Source organism: Dermacentor andersoni, chromosome 4 (assembly GCF_023375885.2).
Source record: "Dermacentor andersoni chromosome 4, qqDerAnde1_hic_scaffold, whole genome shotgun sequence".
In the NCBI taxonomy this organism is placed as follows: Eukaryota; Metazoa; Arthropoda; class Arachnida; order Ixodida; family Ixodidae; genus Dermacentor; species Dermacentor andersoni.
Window position 1 is genome coordinate 116,641,130 of NC_092817.1, and position 14,564 is coordinate 116,655,693.

Below are 14,564 nucleotides of genomic sequence, written 5' to 3' on the forward strand. Positions count from 1 at the left end.
CGCTACTTCCACTTTTCCATCTGGGGGGGGGGGGGGGGGGGGGGGCGAGGGTAGCTTTCCCCTATTATAAGTCCTTCGAATGGAGGCACTTTTCTTTTAACTGAGCTTACTATTTCTATCCCCTTGACGCAGGGTTCACCCTGCTAGAGATCTTACGCCAAGTTTAGCCACTGAAGTTGTTCTTTGGGAAACCGATTGATGTCGTTGTTGTGTGGCGTTACAAAACTGAATTTGACACTACACGCCTCTAACGCATTGAAACGCCGAACTTTACATTTTTGTCGCGTATGTCTTCTCTGTGACCAGTTGCTTTTTAAAATTATGTAAGTGTATTGCAAGGCATGAACGGCTTCAAAGCAATTAATCATATCTTGCACTGCATTGTTCTCTGATCAGGACAGTGATTATATTACTTGCTGTGCCAAGCTGCTACGTTGCCAAGTCATCCTTACAAGCGATATTTGTTGTAGGGGAAGTAGACAGAAGACATATTAATGTTCGTGATAGGGGGCGGGGAGGGTAGAAGACTGGTGTAACAGAACATGCGATTTTTCTTCTTAGTACTTCTCTGAAATTGTTAGTCATGGGGACGCTTCACAGACTTCTACAGCGAAGCACAATAGTCAGTGTGCAACCATAAAGAAGAAAAAAATGTGATGCGATGGGATTTCTCAGCCTATCTTGTCCAGATCATGACATGCCCTAGAAGATGTCATATTGAGGACGATCTTTTCAGCAGTCCGGACCAACTACCTTCTTGTTGTACCATCAGTACTGCGGCGAGAAGTTATGCACGCCCTGTACGCAACCCGACCTCAATTCTGGGCACCTCGGATTCTCCCGTACGCTATCGAGAATACAAGATAAGTATTATTGGCCGCGTGTCACCGCGGACGTCGCTCACTGCGTCCAGACCTGCCAAGAGTCTCAGCTACGCAAGACAGCACCGAAAAGGCCAGCAGGGTTACTGTAGCGGATTGAACCTGCTTGCCGACCTTTCCAGCAGATCGGGAAAGACGTATTGTAGCCCTTTGCGGGACTTCAACATAGTGCAATTAGTGCATCGTCGTAACCACACACTAGCTTAGCAGCTACGCCGAAACGAAAGCCCTGCTCAAAATTAGTGTGGCCGAAGTGGCAAAATTTTTCGTCGAGAACATCGTGCTACCACATCGTACCACAAGAGTCCGCATCACTGGACGATGAATGGCTTTTACACAAAAGTTTACTCAAGCCATCCTGTAATGTAGCCAGACAAGCCACCGCTTGACCACCGCTTATCCCTTGCAGACGAATTGCCATACGGAACGCCAACACAAGACCCTCTACGACATGTTAGCAGTTTAAATTTACATCCACGTCGAGCAAGAGACGTGGGGTGCCATGGTTGCGTACGCAAGCTTTGATTACAACACGGCAGTGCAAGAGACGACGAAAGTAATGCCGTTCAAGCTGGTATAGAGAAGAATCCCGGCTAGCGATGCTCGACACTATGCTGATGGACGTCATCGACGAAGACAGCCTCAAAGCCGACGCCTACCTTCAACGCGCTGAAGAAGCACATCACTCGCCCACCTGTGCTTCAAGAACCAACAGAGGAATCGATAGCGGAGTGGGGTCACCCTGCAATCGAAGCCGTTTCCACCGAAGTTCGACTACATTTGAATTGACGATGCCAGTTCTTCACTACATCATATGATGGCGTGTCCTCCCCATAAACCTCTTTTATCTCATCGAACGTTTCCCTTGGAGTGCGGCCTTTCAGATACAGGAACTTGACGACTGCTCTGTATTCCACTGCATCAAATATGACACCTGACACCACTTCAGCACCTGTAAAAGAAAGACCGTTATTAGTTCAGAGTTGCACATTGGCACGTGACCTATAGTGACCAATGTCATTACACATGCGCAGTTTTAGCATCCTGCAATAAATAGAAGTGAGTCAAGGGAAATATTTATTGAACGCCCCTCGTAAGCTCACATCTTGAAGACATCCTGAAGACGTCCAAAATACATTTGTGAAGGTTCCTCATGAATGGCTCTTCTTAAAGTTATCGGCCTGAATGTTAACCCTCTTTTCTAGAATGCATACAAAAATTATGTCTGCGAAAGCGAGAACTACGTTAAAACATGCTTTTCTCGTTTATCTCCCTTTATCTCAGGGTGGCGCAAGACACCCTCTTAAGGCCACTATCTTTTCTAATATACAGGAATGACTTGCGAAGCGGTCGTTCTTCTAAACGTTCTGTATTTGATGACGATTGTGTGATTAATTAAAAAATAAAATAAAATTATGTTGTTTTACGTGCCAGAACCCCGACCTGATTATGAGGGACGCCGTATTGAGGTACTCCGGAAATTTGGACCACCTGGGGTTCTTTAACATGCACCTCAATCGAAGTAGACGGGTGTTTTCGCATTTCGCCTCCATCAAACTGCAGCCACAGTGGCTGAGATTCGATCCCGCGACTTCGTGTTTAAGAGCTCAACACCGTAGCCGCGAAGCAACCATGGCGGGTTATAAGTTATTGTCATGTCACTAACAACGATGGTGGCCGTATCCTCCAGTATGAAGGTTACTCACGGAAGATGTGTAATGTTAATTTATATCTCTTACGTCACCTAAAGGTCCGTACGTAGATTTCATCGCCTCCAATCGTTCTTTTCAACTAAGTACGTTATCTCTGGCTCTCTAATAAATGCTCTCGCTTCCTACAAGTACTTAGGAGTCAACACGTGCAATAGCCTCGGTTGTTCCTCCCACATTCACAGCATTTGCAAAAAAGCCAATGATATGCCATGTTATGTACGCAGTAAGCTACGTCTCCGTCACTCTCCAGTAAAACTTTTAGCATAATTAGTTTTCTCCTACCTAAGCTAGAGTATGTATGCTCAGTTTGGGACCCACACTAATGTAACCTCTGAACAGCCCTGGAATTTATGCAGCAAGATTTCTTCACTTCAATTACTCTTTAAAACTGATGGTAGCACTAAAAAGGACGAACACACGGTGAAAAGATGACACGACGGCGTTTCCTCGTCGTCGTGTCGTTATTTCACCGCTTGTTCGCCCTATTTAGCACTACCTTCAGTTTTAAAGAATTCATTAACAACTAGCCCCTCACCAAGTTTTATGGAAGTTTTATTCAACTACTTTTACCACAGCAACGTTACTATACTAGTCATCACTCGAGAAGACCTCATTTTCAGTTGAAGACCGTTGCTCGAGGCACTTAGCAGGTATTTCGGGGCTTCTTTCATGCTTGGAAAAACGCTTTTATGTAGCACCCATTGAGCAACAAAAAAGGTGTATCGGGAGTTCTCGCGTTGCTCTGCAATTTTCTCATTGACACTTTTCCTCGAATTATAATATTGGAGAAGTTGATTAAATTATTAAGGCTAAATATGTAATTAGGTGGAATGCAATAAATGATCTGAGTAATTCCAAGCAAAGGGAAATAACATTGCCTTGATTTTGTTTAGCTACGGGGCATTTTCATATTTTTAAATCTTTGGCTCAAGCTACGTGGCTTATCCTATATATTGCCTGTGCTTGTTGACCAGCAGAAATTAAGGCACGAATATAGAAGTAAAACACACGTTTATTGCTTACTAAAATGTGGTAGCTGAAAAATAAGGCATATCATGCAGGGTCAGGGCAAAGAGAAGGACGAGGAATCTGTGTGATGCTTCCTTGACATCCTAGCGTTTTGTACTCGAGCGTCACGTTCTTTTAGGCTTCGGTTTAGTCAAAGAACGTGTATCTGTAAAAGAAAGTGTAAGTACATCGCAGACAAGGCTTTTTAAACATACAGACGCTTCAGAAAAAAGAAAAGCGACACATCCTATTGCATAGACAAACGACGTAGGGACTACATACCAAGGGTCTCAAAGGTTTGAGCCCCCTTCCGCCATCCCCAGTACGTTTAAAAGAATTATTTGCCAAACACTCACAGATATCAATGTGCTAATCTTCGAGGTAATTAGACATAATGCAACTATTTTTCCAATGCCGGAAACATACACAGCACAAATGCCATGTAGAGTCTGTTGGTACTCTACATCCGTTCTTATCGCACGCGCTAGTGCCACTGAGAGCCACTTTTGCTCATGGATGTATTATCATAGTCCGAGAAACTCCCCCTTGGAAGTCCTCTTCTGCTAAGCATTCGAGCGTAGAACTGTTATCGCATTCCTGCAATAGCGCTCCCTTAGGCCTAGTTTCCATTCGAATAAAGAAATCAAGGTTGCAAGGGGACAAATACAGCTAGTAGGGAGCGTGGTTTAGCACAGTGAGTGCATCACATGCCGGAAAATCGCGCACCAGCACTTTGGAGATTCAAGTGCACTTCTTTCCACAGATTTGGCCTCACGTGGCGGACAGATTTGTCAGACGATTCAGGACCTCCACGTAAAAGCAGCATTGACAGTTTCACTTTCTGCTTCAAGTTTGTCTTGAAGACTTCCGTGCAAATAAAAAAAAACAGGATGTTCATGGCTAACTTTTGCTTGGATTTTGAACGCTTTTAATGCCAAGCCTTCTTTGCCTCATTCTTGACACTTCGCAGTGATTAGCCTTTCTGTCTCGCCTCACTCTAATGAAAGCTAAATATAGTGTGAAAAATGATTGAATCGAACCTCTGCCGTGGAGCAAAGTAGAGTGTTGCTCTCAACATTAGGCCACGCTCGCATTAGTTCTTCTTTTGTGGTATTTACTAGTGTAACATGTAACCCCATAAGATATTCAATAATTGTCGATAGCCATAGAATGGCGGGCACAGAACAGGCCCTGTTCATATTTTAGCTGGAAATGGTGGTTCAGCTTTAAAAGGTGTCTAAACTAAATCAGGTAAGACATTAGCTAATGTCTCTTGCATGAATGATCGAATTATTGGATGCGCAGTACGGCGAAATAAAGAAACGAGACAATATTTGTCGTGCGTAAAGCGGCAGAAAGCTCAGCCAACCCAAACTAACTGGCCTAAAATTATTGTCTCGCGTCACTGAGTCAAACGTTGAAGACCGTATGAAAGTTGCGAAAATTCCGTAAAACCGTTGGATGTAACGCTTGGCACAGTCAATAACTTGCAATACGTAGTATGTTGTAGTTGTCAAACATTTATTGCAGTCTTCAGCTATTTCTAAATTGGCAAGTCGGTCTGAAGCTAATGTGTGAGCGTACACTTTTACAAGGCCGAAGCCCGTTCTTTGCAACAGTATGCACTTAATTTGTACGCGTCTAGCGGCACGCCAAGGTACTTGGGCGGAACATCAGTCCATTTAATGCCTGTGAACTTCTTTGCCTCAAATCACCATCATCTAAAGCAATTATACGAAAACCATTATTTTGCACTTTGAAAGTTACTACAATGTGTTTTTAGTGCCCCTCCAGAAGTTCAGTGCAAACGTCTTAGAGAGTTTTGTCTCTAGTAAAGCCTTTACAGCATGAGTGTACATTCACCAGGGATAATCCTTACGACACAAGAAATTGAGCTAGCTATTGACCAGCTCCTTTATAGGAAACACACGGCCATGATGGGCTTTGAAGTTAGTTTACAATACTTTCTGTGCTCCCACAGCATTGGGCGCATAGAAATATCCGACAGGAGAGTTTCATATCTCTCCTTGTGAAATTTTCTTCTCGGATATTTCTGAGCGCCAAAGGCTGTTAGAATGAATGACTACATCGTTTTCAACTACATTTTTTGTCATCGCACATCTAGTTGAGTTTCCTTATTGGCCTCTATAAGCTTTTTTGTAAGAGCGGTAAGGGCGTTACCAGTGCGACAAGAAGAAGCCCTTAAGGGTGTAAACATTTTCACAGTGCGGCAACTGCCGCTCATGTAATCATAATGTTTACCTGGAAAAGCTGACAGCGAACACTACGCACGAAGGCGATCTCTGTGGTAGAAACGCGGCTTCGTGCGGGAACTGATCTCCTGTTATTGTTTAGCACTGTTAATCTTTCAGTCTGAGAAGATCTACCATAAAAGGTATGCGCTGTCGGTGTTTGTTTTCATGACATTTGTTTGTGGGTCCTCATTCTCGAAATTCCGAGGAATAAGTTTGTAAAGAGCCAAAGAGAAGGTATGAGCAACTTTGGTAACAAAAGAGTGGTCGTGTATGCATGGTTCGGAATGATCTTTCGCGAAAAGACAGTCGACGCTCGACGTCGATGTCGCATTTTCTGTGACGCAGCACTCTTACCCAGGCCCCGCACACTCTCAAATTCCAGCGATCGCGACAGAGGGCGAAAAATCAACCGCGGCGTGTTCCAGCATAAGCGCGCAAGTGGAGCTACTGTAATTTGGTCGCATACTTTAGTTTGTATTTTTTCTGCTAGGGACGTTCAACGCGGCTCAATATTGGATTTATAGATGTACATATAGTAACCGTCAAACATAGTTAACGTGCAATTTTTTGCGAAATAAACAGACAATTCTTTTTATTGAACATACGTTAAATAACATGTGATTTATTGCTTGAATAAATGTTTTGAGACCCCACTGACGTGTGATAAGCAGCAGCCCACTGGTATCGATTGCAGTCCGTCCCGTTCATCGGTTCAAATTGTATGGCGGCTATCTTTGCGAACCGGGTGGTCGTTTCCTTTGTGCAGCATTAATCCAGTAAACTGGATTAATGGACCAATACTGGTCAGTACTGGACCAAACTGGACCAATACTGGTCGTTTATTGTTCGTTTATGCAGCAGCTACCCCACACACTTCTTCGTCCTGGGTTTTCAGCGTTAATAGAGCTTGGAATTACCCTCCTTCATAAAGAAAAGAAAAGAGACTTCGTCGCGATGCGACTGCACCAAAGTACAGCTAAATACATTAGGAACAGGTTAAATACCACAACCCGCCGTGGTTGCTCAAGTGGCTATGGTGTTGGGCTGCTGAGCACGAGGTCATGGGATCGTATCCCTGCTGCGGCGGCGGCATTTCGATGTACTTAGATTAAGGTGCACGTTAAAGAAGCCCAGGCGGTCGAAATTTCCAGAGTCCTCCACTACGGCGTGCCTCATTATCAGAAAGTGGTTTTGGCACGTAAAACCCCATGATTGTTTTAAATACCACAAGAAAATAAAAAAAATGAGCAAGACAACGGGCGTGAGGACAGGAACCGCACCACAAAGTTTCTGAATTCGAGTCAGCGCGATTCCTGGTAACGTAAACACTGTGAGAGGAACGTGGTCTACGAGACTGGTACGATGTTTCGGTTGGGAGAACTTCGTACTTGACAGGATTTAGGCGATGCAAAACTATGTATGGCCCAAAGTATCGCCACAATAATATTTCTGAGCAGCCTCGTTGACGGATGGGGGTCCAAAGACATACGAGGTCTTCCGGGTTGCACGTCTCGGTGGCGTATGTTGTCATACGAGCATCTTGACTTTGTCGAGATAGAATTCGTTGCTGTGCAAGGTGCCGACCATGTTTGCCGACTGTGTGCAAGGTGCCGTGTTTCTTCAGCACTCTGAAGAAAAGCCTCTGTATCTGGTGTGCTAAGATGAGACGAAGTTGGCAGGAGAATCTCCTTGAGCATAGTGATGACGTCGCCTCCATACACCAGATGAGAAGGAGGAAACCCGGTAGTTTTTTGTAGCGCAATGTTGTTCGCAAATGCCACATACAGAAGCAGTTCGACCCAATTTTTATGATCCGTGGCGACATGCATGGAAAGCATATCAGCAATCGTTTTGTTGATACGCTCAGTCAACCCTTTGGCCTGGGGACGATACGCTGTTACCGTACGGTGTGTTGTTCCACTCAGCTGCAGAATATCTCGGACCAACTGCGCGGTGAAGGCTACACTACGGTCCGTGATGATGACCGCGGGAGAACCATGTCGAAGGACGGTATTTTTTAGAGAGAATTGGCTACATCTGAAGCAGTAGCTCGCTGAACGGCTTGGGTTTCGCAATATCGAGTGATTTAATCGGTGGCGACAACGATCCAGCGGTTATCAGCCGAAGATTTGGGAAGCGGGCCAAGTAAATCCCTCCCGACTTGTTGAACAGGTGAGCAAGGAGGTCGTACAGGCTGAAGCAGAGAGGTTGCTTTCATTGGTGGAACTTTGCGATGTTGGAAATCTCGACAACTTCTGTCGCAATTGTTCACGGTTATTGCGAGTTTTCGCAGGTAATACTTCTGCTTGATTCTACGTGTGAAACCAGAACACCCGGACGTTGGTCAGCCGTGGCATGCGCGTAAAATGTTGTCGCGAAGAGAGCCGGGAACAACGAGCAGGAAAACGGCTTAAGCTGGGTGAAAGTTCCGCTTGTAAAGGATGTCGCGGCGTAGGCAGACAGAGGACAATTGACGTGTGAACTGCCGCGGGGGTTTTTGGTGGCTTCCTTCAAGTTATTTATTCAAGGGTTGCAGCTCGGAAACTTGGTGTTGCTGTTAAGCTAGATTTAAAGACGGAAGTGTAAAGAGAATACCACATTTGTCATCAGTATCTAGTGGTGCGGGTTCTACGGGTGTGTGGGAGAGACAGTTGGCGAAGTTCTGTTTCTGACCAGACTAACAGACGATTATTAGGCCAAATTCCTGCAGCGGAAGGCTTCATCTTGCCAGACGGTCTGAAGGATCCTTGAGATTCGCCAGCCAGAAGAGAGAGTGGTGGTGGGTGACGATGCGGAAGGGGCGTCCGTAGAAATATGGCTGGAAATTCTGGATAGGCCACATGACCTCCAAACATTCTTATTCAGTTGCTGAGTAGCATTTTTTAGCAGCAGACAACGTGTGGCAAACATAGGCAATAACGCGTTCAACACCAGCTTGCATTGTACGAGTGTCGCTCCGAGACCAACGTTGCTAGCATCAGTTTTCCCCTCTGTGTCGGCCTCTGTGTCGAAGTGACCAAGGATCGGCGGTGTCTGTAGACCTCTCTGAAGGCCAAGGCAAGCGGCGGATTGCGCCGGGCCACAAATAAATATGACGTTCTTTTTAATGAGTCATTGCAAAGGTTCGGCAATCTAAAAAAATTGGGCACATAACGGCGGTAATACGTACAAAGCCCTGAAAATCGGCGCACGTCGTGCTTTGTCTTCGATATCAGGAACAGAGCAACTGCCTTGACTTTGTCAGGTTCAGGACGAACACCAGTGCTGCGGACAGTATGACCCAGAAGTTTAAGCTCTTGGTAACCAAAGTGAGATTTTTCAGGCTTCAGAGACAGCCCGGCGGTGCGCATAGCCTGAAAAACCAGCTCAAGCCACTCGATGTATTGCTCAAACGTGGTGGAAAACACAACTACATTGTCCAGGCAGACTAGACACAAGTGCCACTTGAGGTCAGACAAAAGTATGTCCATCATGCGTTGAAATGTGGCTGGAGGGGAACACAATCCAAAAGGGAGGACCTCGAATTCATGGAGACTGTCGGGTGTTATAAACGCCGTTTTTCTGCCGGTCCCATTCGTCAACTTCAATCTGCCAGTGCCCACTACGCAGGTCCACTGAACAGAAGTAACGGGAATGTCCCAGGCGATCCAAAGAGTCGTCAATCCGAGAAAGGGGATAAAGGTCTTTTTTCGTGATCTTGTTCAGTTTGCGATAATCGACACAGAATCGTAGTGAACTGCCTTTCCTCTTAACTAGTACAACATGTGAAGCCCAAGGACGTGTCGAGGGTTGAATGACATCATCTAGCATTTGTTTAACTTGATGACGAATAGCATCCGGTTCTCTCTGCCACACGCGGTAAGGGTTTCAGCGAACAGGTTGTACGGTCGGTTCAGTGATGATTCTGTGTTTGGCTAAAGGAGTCTGTTCGACCTTCGACGTGGTGTCAAAACAGCTGGTAAATGATAATATTAGGCTGAGGATCCTCTCGATTTCGGATTGTTCTTGCTGTAGATTGACGTTAATATGACTGGTCAAGTCCATATCGCTGTATTCCAGAATCTAGATTGTCGTTAACGAAGCACAGGCGTTGGACTCGTCTGCTGTTTCAAATAGGCCATGGTGGTATGCCTCACATAGAGCTTGTATTCGCCACTGAAGTTAGTAACTAGGATCGTGGTTCCCGTATTTCGGAGCTCTACAAGCCCTCGTGGGACGCGGACATCTCGATTCACCAAATGGTGAGGTCACCTTCGGTAGTGCATATTCCTAGTTGACCTTGTGGGCACTCAACGAGGATGAAGATGCTGCTCCGAGGCGGTGACGTCATACAGACATCGACCACGCGTAAAGCCGCGCGATGATGTTCATCTTCCACACCAAATCGCAAGAAACATAGAATATGTCACGAACAAGTCACGTAGAATAATGACCGGCCCATATTCTTGGAGAAAATCCATGCCCAATATAACCACACTAGAACACTTAGGCATCACAAGGACAGACGCTACGAAGGTCGAAGTACAATTTGTGAGTCTGGTGGTGCATCGTACAATGGGTGACACGAGGTGTCGTCCAGACTTGATCAGATGTAGGTCGTCCCGCATTGTCAGCACCTTGCGTAGCCGAGTGGCCAGTGAGGCACTCATAACCGAGTTGTCAGCTCCGGTATCGACAAGTGCAGTTACCGGATAACAGTCGACGAAAATAATAATAGCAGCAGAAGTTCTTTTGGCGGTTCCGAATAAAGGCGTCAGCGGCACGTCACAAGGGAGTGGCGTAGGCGGAGTATATTTGACGATTCGCATGACAGCGGTATCACCACCGGGGGTCGCCGTTTTCATTTTCCCCGTCGTGGTCTTCCGCCGTTGACTCCAGTGGTATCAATGGTGGGTGCAGCGCGGTTTGGTGACTCGTGCCGACGAGGTGATGGCGACGGTGAGTGTCTTGGCTGCGAGATAGCGTGGGCAACGGGCGACCGGCTGGTATCCCTGCAGACTAATCTGTCGGTACTGGCAGTCGCGATACAAGTGTCCAGCATCCCCACAGCGGTAGCACAACGGACTGTTGTCGGGAGCGCGCCATACCGTGAACTTGCATGGACCAGGATGAAAGGCTACTTGCAGAGTCGTGCGGTGGATTGGACTTGGGATGGGTCGAGGAATGCCAGCACGCGGCTGCGAGAAACGGGCCGTGGACGGCGCAGGAACCCGAAGAGGATTCGCGTACAAGAACGTAGGGGAATCGATACTTGTTGATGGCGAGAAAACCACCAGCCTCATTTCCTCTCGAATGACGTCCAGAAGAATCGCGGCACTCGGGGGTGCCTGAGCCGATGGAAAACACTTCTAGAGTTCTCGAAAAATTTCCTGTATTAGTTCGGTAAGGGATTCCTTGTCATCATTTGCAGGTGCAAACGTGCATGCAGCAGTAATGGTGGTCTGGCGTTCATACTGCGAGACCCACTGCCGAAGCATGACTTCCATGACTGTTGTCTCACGGACAAACTGAGACACTGATGTTATATAAGGCGTCATTGCCTACAGTAGCGCCATTAGAAGGCGCCTGCTTGGAGTCGCCTAAAAAGACGATAAAGGAGGATGGAATAAACGGAAGGGGACAGTAATGCCTCTATTGACATCGTACTTAGTACTAGGCAAGATATAACATAATTGGCGAGGACGATTTAACAACCCGTGTGCTACCGGCTTGCCTTTCATCTGTGCCTTCGATTGCTGCATATCATCCTCTATGATGAGTATTTCGTGGCTACAACCACCACCCCGGTTCCTGACGTCACATGCACACCTGGTCATCCCATGAGTGCAATGGATTCAAGTGCTCAAGAACTACATGGTGGCGTCGGGTGCCTCTGACTTACCTTGCATGCATCGAAAGGCGACTCTGCTCTACTGCTTTGGCTTGGAAGGACTATGTATCTTCCAGACTCTCACGTCGGAGGACCACCTGCGCTTTTTGGCTTCGACCGCCGCCGGAGGGACCTTGACGAGTCCTGCCGCAGATGAGTTCGACCGCGCTATTGCGACGCTTGAAGGACACTACAAGAGCTATGTCAATGTCACCGCAGCGCGTCACCGTTTCCGTTGACGTACACAAGCCACAGGTGATACTTTGAACGATTACGTCACCGCGCTACGAGGTCTCGTAGGAATGTGCAATTCCGGTGACTTGGCGGACGACATGATACGTGACCAGCTCATAGATAAAAGTGCTAGCGAATACTTGCGTGAACACCCTCTACTGAAAGAGTATCTTGCGGTTTCTCGGGCACTTATCATTGCGAGACAGCAGGATCAGGCGACTAGAGAAGTTAGAGACCTTGCACAACATGACGCAGAAGTGCGTTTTACGTTAAAGACGCAAACACTTCAAATACGAGAATAAAGCACCGTGGCATGTGCACATGCTGTAAGACGCCAACTAAATGTCGTTGAACGTTGAAAGAGCAAGAAGGTTATCGATGTGATACTTTGGAACATCTGGCGAATAGCCCGCACTGCAAAGCTAAGACACATAAGTGTCACAGATGTGAAAAGACTGGCCATTTGGAAAAGGTGTGCAAATCTCTCCGAAAGTATGACAAAAATTCAGCATTTAATGGAAAACTACACAGACACAGCTGACACTGACCATCACATAAACGTTTGTCACATCTGGAGCTGTAAGAAGGGAATTTAGGGAGTGTTGGAAATTGCAATTTCAATGTCGTTCCTGATTCACACTGGATCACCGGTTTCAATCCTAGCGGAAGAACTTTACCGACGTCATTTTGCTACTGCATTTTCTCTGACATCAACAGCAGTCTAGCTCCTCGATTATTCTAAGTCAGCAATTCCCATAAATGCATCTTTCATTGCTACAGTTTCATTTCATGGCCGATGCACTTCTATTCTTCTCTACGTTGTGTCTGGAGGAACAACCAATCATGGTTTAGATGGTATCGTGGCTCTGGATATGAATATTCAGAGTCGCCGCTCATTATCATCATCATCAGCCTGGTTAAGCCCACTGCAGGACATAGGCCTCTCCCATACTTCTCCAACTACCCCGGTCATGTACAAATTGTGGCCATGTCGTCCCTGCAAACTTCTTAATCTCATCCGCCCACCCAACTTTCTGCCGCCCCCTGCTACGCTTGCCTTCCACTGGAATCTAGTCCGTAACCCTTAATGACCATCGGTTATCTTCCCTCCTCATTACATGTCCTGCCCATGTCCATTTCCTTTTCTTGATTTCAACTAAGATGTCATTAACTCGCGTTTGTTCCCTCACCCAATGTGCTCTTTTCTTATCCCTTAACGTTACACCCATCATTCTTCTTTCCGTAGCTCGTTGCGTCGTCCTCAATTTAAGTAGAACCCTTTCCGTAAGCCTCCAGCTTTCTGCCCCGTACCTGAGTACTGGTAAGATAGAGCTGTTATACACTTGTCTCTTGAGGAATAATGGCAACCAGCTGCTCATGATTTGAGAATGCCTGTCAAACGCACCCCAGCCCATTCTTATTCTTCTGATTATTTCAGTCTCATGATCCGGATCCGCGGTCACTACCTGCCCTAAGTAGATGTATTCTCTTACCACTTCCAGTGCCTCGCTACCTATCGTAAACTGCTGTTCTCTTCCGAGACTGTTAAACATTAGTTTTCTGCAGAATAATTTTAGACCCACCCTTCTGCTTTGCCTCTCCAGGTCAGTGAGCATGCACTGCAATTGGTCCTCTGAGTTACTAGGGAAAGCAATATCATCAGCGAATCGCAAGTTACTAAAGTATTCTCCATTAACTCTTATCCCCAATTCCTCCCAATCCAGGTCTCTGGATTGGGAGGAATTGGGAGGATTAGGAGGAAGTCGCCGCTCAGGTGTCTGCTAATGACGCAAGAAACTCGTCTGCTACCTCCTGAATTACGTTCCGAGTTCGAGCACTTGTTCGAAATCAGCTAGGAACTATGAAAGGTTTCTCTCGCCAGGTCAGAGTTCGCTCGTCTGTTCAACAAGTAGCCATCGAATTGATACCACTACCACTCGTCATTCCTGAGCAAGTCTCGGCAGAAATACAAAAATTATAAACTTGGTAAGAGTGGGTCTCACCAATTGTCGTAGCCACAAAAAAAGATAGCTTGATTCGCATGTACGTAGACCTACGAGAGCCTAACGAAGCTATAGTAGTGGACAGTTTTCCCATGCCACAAATTGAGGAACTTTTGAACAACTTGCCTGGTGCACAGCGATGCTCCAAGCTACATTTAGCTTCTGCATACGATTAGTTACCACTAAGCTCAGAGAGCCGTGCACTTATGACGTTTATAATGCACGACGGATTGTTTCGCTTCAAGAGGGTTTGCTTCGGACTGGTATCGGCACCATCAGCGTTTCAGAAGATGACGCATATGATCCTCAAAGGATGCATATATGTCTTATTTTACATTGACGACATAATCGTGTATGAACGCTCCCAAAAGGATCACTCGGTCAATTTGCGCACTGTTTTGAAACGGCTCTTTGATGTTGGCCTCAGGCTCAACCATAAATGTGTTTTTATGTCGCGGAGTTCACTTTACTAGGCCATCTGGTCAGCGCCAAAAGGTTATTCCCACTGTTGTCATCTATCGAGGCACCAAGGCACCATCCTCTACAAATATCAATGACCTTCCCTCGCTGCTGGGACTTGCAGGCTTCTACTCCAAGTTCAT

The 14,564-nt window shown here is 46.3% G+C and overlaps 1 long non-coding RNA gene across 1 annotated transcript in view; it reads right to left on the reverse strand.

Annotated features, from left to right (window-relative positions):
* Positions 1-3,587: 3,587 nt before the first annotated feature.
* LOC129383697 (uncharacterized) overlaps positions 3,588-14,564 on the reverse strand; it is a 45,728-nt gene continuing 34,751 nt past the window's right edge. The window contains exon 6 of the long non-coding RNA XR_011893629.1: positions 3,588-3,767. This is a non-coding gene — a long non-coding RNA (uncharacterized lncRNA). The remainder of the gene's footprint in view (positions 3,768-14,564) is intronic.